Raw genomic sequence first — 6,021 nt, forward strand, 5'->3', positions numbered from 1 at the left:
TTTTTGGGTATATATAAAGTTTGTTTACAAAGATGTTTTGTTGTTCTATGTGTGGAGGGGTCATAATGGACCACCAACCACCTTAACTCTCTGATGGAGTCTCTGCTACAAACTCCATGCTTTAATAAACAAATTGATCTTCTTAGATGCTCTTCTGTCCTTCTCTGAGCAAGTAGAGTGTAGTATTGAAGAAATCCCATAACAGATAAATGCAGTTATCTGCCTAAGCTCTGTACTTTCCTTCGTCAGCCATGATTTCTTTTAAATGTGGTTGTTGAAGGTTAACTACGCAGAGTGCTGGATTCTGGCCTCCTTCCTCCTTTGGGTACACTGGACAGGCTATGGATAGGGGCAGTATGGCGGAGGCATGGTGGATAAAGATCAACCGTTGGATCGCGTGGATTGATGGTGAGAAATGGTTTGCAGAGGGCGTCGGGAAAGAATGGAAGCAGAAAAACGAGAGCCATCAGATCTAGGCACGATGGATCCAACAGTCATCGCGCGAGAAGGGTGTGCAGACGTTAATGGGCGGGGAACAATACGATGGGTGGTAAGCGATATTCCCCGCACTGCTTACGGAAGGTGGGTGGTATTCATACAGAGCTTCGTGATACCATTGAACACGTGACACATGGCGGATGGGACGTGTCGAAAACCGCCGATATCACGAGTTAACGCACGGGAAAGTTTCGTTGGCGAGAGATGCGACTACCATCCGATCGCGGTGGGGATGATCAGATGGCGGGGATTAATCACACATGTGTTGTTTCACTGATGTGATGGGAAAAGCGCTGGATTGGCGGAGAGAATGAACAACCATGATTTAGAGGTAAGGAAGGATCATGGGAGTGGTGATCAATGATTGTGATTATGGCGGAGGGTTTACAGTGCTTTTTTGCGAAGGCACACAGTTATGCGGGTCTGAGGGTTTCAATGCCCAGAGGCTTAAGAAAATGAATTTATGTGATTTTAAACAGAAGCAAAGGAGAAACAAAGGGGAATGGGCGAGGAATGGAGAAGGGCGAGGATATCTGGTGTAGGCCTTCTCTGAGTAGAACCAAGGACCGAGCTTACACTCTGTTCCTCGAACATAGGCAACCTGTGGCAGAGCTAATAGAGGTTACCCTTAGAGTGTATAAAATACTGAATTCTTGCATGTGTTGAACCCAAGAACAAGGGAAGGACAGACTTGTTGCCAAGTGACTCATAAATATTTTATTTTTTATTTTTTATTTATTCATTAGGTGGATATCTTTGGTTATCCTTTTTTTCCATTTGGTTGAATACTCTTAATTATTTGGTCCAGTGTTAAGTCTAGGATGTGGTGTATCATTGTTCCCTTTCACAAACTTAATCATCAATAGTTGAGGCTACCCGTAGTGTGTACAAAAAAGTGAATTCTTGCATCCGTTGAACCCAAGAATAGGGGAAGAATAGACTTGCTTCCAAGTGGCTCAGACACATTTTATTTTTATTTTTTATTTATTCATTGGGTGGATATCTTTGGTTATCCTTTTTTGCATTTGGTTGAATACTCTTAATTATTTGGTCTAATGTTATGTCTACGATGTAGTGTATGATTGTTCCCTTTCACAAAATTAATCATCAATAGTGGAGGCCACCCTTAATGTGTACAAAATAGTGAATTATTGCATCTGTTGAACCCCAGAAAAAGGGAAGGACAAACTTGTTGCCAAGCGACTAAGAAACATTTTTTATTTTATTTTTTATTTATTCATTGTGTCGATATCTTTGGTTATCCTTTTTATCATCTGGTTGAGTATTCTTAATTATTTGGTCCAATAATAAGTCTATGATGCGGTGTATCGCTATTCCCTTTCACAAACTTAATCATCAGTAGGAGAGGCTACCCTTAGTGTGTACAAAAAAGTTAATTCTTACATATGTTGAACCCAAGAATAGGGAAAGGACAAACTTTCTACCAAGTGACTAAGACACATTTTATTTTTTACTTATTATTTATTCATTGGGTGGATATCTTATAGATTGAATATTATATATAGTACGCAGTTAATGGCTGTGCAAATAAAATTATTTTTAGTCGAGAACTCAGCAATTGTTGGGTTAATGTTTGGTGAGATTGTGAGGATTAGTAATTGTGGTATTTTAAAATTGGAATAAGAATATCCAGCAAGAAGATTGCAAGACTTTGAATTAACCAGGATTTAACAAAAGGAAATTCAACAATTCATCAAATAACTTCAGATATCTTTTATGTTGTAAAATCATCATGGATCACTTGTGCCATTGGAATGGAATAGTTTCTTTTCTTTTGTTCCTGTTTATTCCACTAATATTACTTTCTTTGATGTTCAGAAAAAGTTGTTTGTTTTTCAAATGTATTTGACAGTAAATAAAAGAAATTCCCAAACGTCAAAAGTGACAAGGAAAAAACATGGAATCAGTGTTTTTGATGTAAAATCATTTAAATTCTTGTAATAATTTTCAATGGTTGGTTTGCAAGGAGGCCCATTGAGGGAAAAATATGGAATCAGTGTTTTTGACGTACAATCATTTAAATTCTTGTAATAATTTTCAATGGTTGGTTTGCAAGGAGGCCCATTGCCGAAAGGTATGTTCAAAGTTATTTCCATAATTGACAGTGATGTTGTATACTTTTATTAGTCATTTTCTAAAATAAATAGGTTATTGTCTTCAATTTTTAAGGACTTGGAAGTTCAAATTTTGTTTCCTTATTATAGATATTTTTCTCCTTTGCAGGAGATGAATATCTAGGAAAGAAAAAGTAGTTGTTTATTCTAGTTTCACTAATAAATCCATTTTCTTGGGACCATGAAATATAATTATAAATAATCATAAATGTAAAGGGATTTGCAAAGAAATCATGCCAGAAATATTTATTTCATTATTTATATTTTAATATAAAGTTAAATTTATATCAAATATATTACTCTTTATACTAACTAAAATCATGAGGAAAATTTCAACATTTCATTTAATAAAATCATTTAGAAATTCTTTTAATATTTTTACTCCTACAAGGTCTGTTTACAATGGCATGAATGTCATATTACCATAAGTGTCTCTTTTCAAATCATTGCATAAAATCATTTTTTTAGTTTCTGCATATTAAAATATTTCATTTTGTAATTAATTTTGAAAAATTATTTTTCTAACTCAATTTTATCAATTCAGAAAATTTTTAAAGTAAGTATTTTTTAAACTCAATTTTATCAATACAGAAATACACTCAAGTTATAAGTATTAAACATAATAAAATAACATTGAAAATCAATTTACAAGCGTGGCATAATAACATCTCTGACACCTTCTGCTCATAACATCTCTGACACCTTCTGCTCATATTTGTTGTAACCACATTGTTATCTCTGACACCTTCTGCTCATATTTGTTGTAACCACATTGTTTAGGTTCAGAAAACATTTGCAATCTCCATAGTATTAATGAAATTAAAAACAAGGAATTGAATAATTTCTTCCCTTTCGATCAAGAAAATGGACCGGAGCTGCCAGAGCAAAACCAATGTCACGGATTTTGAGCTGGTCACTGGAAAAAGACCACTTTCTGTGAGTGAGAACACTAATGGTAATCTGGTTAAATGTGTGAATATCTATCTCCATGCTCTATAAATTCATATACCATATTTTTTAACCATTCCATCCCCGTTTTGTAGTCTACAGGGTGGATATGGGAGAAATAACAAGACAATCTCCAAGAAATATGTTCATCTGAAGGTAATTCTTTCTAATAACTTCATTCCAATACAATTTTTATAGCTAAACGTTTGGTTCACAATGTGACTTTTATAATTAGTTAAATTGAAGTAAAGTCTATTTAACTATATATAAAAGGCTTTTTAATAGAATTAATTTAAAAATGAAAACTTTGAAAAAGATATAATTGTTGCAGTATTTGAAAATATGGTTTGGTATTGTAATAAATAATAATTTTGTAAGGTAGATTGAGATTAAAGAGAAAAAAAGAGAAATATTGATTTCGTTTACACATTTTTATTTTCAATTTTATTTTATAAGGAATATTTTATTTTATTTTATAAGGAATAGTTTATAAATGGTAATGAACATTTTTTAAAAGAAGGTTGAGAATTTTTAGTTATATATAAATATCTATTTTTAATATGTTTTGGGTTTATTTAAAAAGGAGTAGTTTGTATCAAATTTATCATTGTGTGTCCCAAGTAAGATCACCACGAGGACAATTTTAATATTTCATTTAATTAATTAATCATAAATATTTTTTTATATTTTTACTCATTAAATGTTTGTTCACAATGACATAAAATTTTCCTAGTTTTTGAAGACTACAATATTTCATATTATAGTTAATGTTTCAAGAGCATGATTGTCGAACCCAAACTACAACTTCCTCAATTTGACAATCCTTACAAAATCAGTTGCAAGGACAAACTTATATATAAACTAAATTTAGGTGATATGGCAAAATTGGTTTGCTCAATAATTATAGTCAAAGTACAACTTTCTCAATTTAAAAATCTTATTGGCATCTCTTTCCACCATTTGGGGCAATTTATAGTTACAATTTTGTTGATATTTATGCCGTAAGGCATACTCTCTAGTAAGAATTCTCCTAGATGCCACTTTGCACCACTCTGTAGCGTTAGATCCATTGGTAGACGATTGAACAGTTATCTTCCCTCAATTAATAGAATTTCAACTAAATGAATGATGACATATAACTCTATCGAGATGGCTCCCTCAATTAATAGAATTTCAACTAAATGAATGATGACATATAACTCTATCGAGATGGCAAGCTTCACTTTGACATTTTTATTTTCATTTTGTAGAGGAAAACTCTGCTTCTAGGGTTTATGAGATAGTTGGATCCCGCTAATGTTGGCTCACAGAATGGACAGGGGGCAAGCTCAAAACCCTGCAACAACACCATATCGGAGCTTGAAGGCATGACCTGCAAGGATGAGAGGGTTTTCAAGCTCAGCTTCATGGGATTTGGCCTATGCGAAACAATCTTGCCTTTCATTTCCAACTGCACCAATTCACAGTCCCTCGACTTGTCAACAAACTGTTTAACTAGCGACATCCAATGGAGATCCAGTTTTTATTCAATCTTGTAGTGTTGAATATTTTTGTTAATGAGCTCACGAGTCCAATTCACGAGCAAAATTCCCCACAAATTGGCCTACGGACAAGGCTAAGTGCATTCGATGTATCAAAGAACAAGCTACAGGGTATGATACCACCAACTGTTGTCAATAAAAGTGGGATTTTTCCACGCTTTAATGTGAGTATTTTGCGGGAAACAAAGAATTGTATGGATACCCATTGTTAGTGCCCAAGAGCCATGGTCTCTATTATAGGGATCAGGTTAGAAAGTAGTATGCTCAGCATGGTTGTCATCTTTACTGCAATTTGCATTTGGTTATGTTTGATGGAGCAGGGATATGGTGAAGAAGAGGGGAAGCTCACACATCTAATGCCTAAATATTGACAGCAGCATTGAACTAAGTTTGAAACATGTCGCTACCATTTTTTTTGCTGGTAACTTCATTCTTCTTCAATTTGGTTGTTTGGGTATTGTTTCTCATCGAGAATACAAAAGCAAAAACGTAAGTAAATGCTTATCCAGTTTGCTGGGAATGGTCTACTCATATATTCAGTTTGTTTCTACATCTCCTCACTCTGTTGATTGATGTTGAATCTTATAGAATTTTATGTTTTCACATGAAATTCAAACATGAGTAGTTGGAGTAATTGTGGATTAATAAATGCATTTTCTTGGGATTGGGATCGTTTGATGAAATTTTTTCACTATGATGATGTGCCTTGATATACTCCTTGAAACATTAATGAAGAGGGTGTGAATCTATTTTTTTCTCCATGCTTCTGCTTACATATGGGCTATTAATAGGCCTTGATTTGGATAAGGAAAATACCTTTCAGGCACCAAGAAAAGGGGCTGAAGTTTGAGAAAAATGGTGATCTGAAGATGCATTTTTTTCTTTATCATATGTTTCAT

At 33.9% G+C, this 6,021-nt stretch overlaps 1 pseudogene; it reads left to right on the plus strand.

The window, feature by feature from the left end:
* Window positions 1-481: 481 nt before the first annotated feature.
* Window positions 482-5,493, plus strand: LOC149157816 (receptor-like protein 44; annotated as a pseudogene).
* The last annotated feature ends 528 nt before the right edge of the window (window positions 5,494-6,021 follow it).

Source organism: Pinus tabuliformis, chromosome 5_2 (genome assembly GCF_031772625.1).
Source record: "Pinus tabuliformis cultivar Carrire ecotype Pingquan chromosome 5_2, CPIR1, whole genome shotgun sequence".
NCBI classification, from domain to species: domain Eukaryota; kingdom Viridiplantae; phylum Streptophyta; class Pinopsida; order Pinales; family Pinaceae; genus Pinus; species Pinus tabuliformis.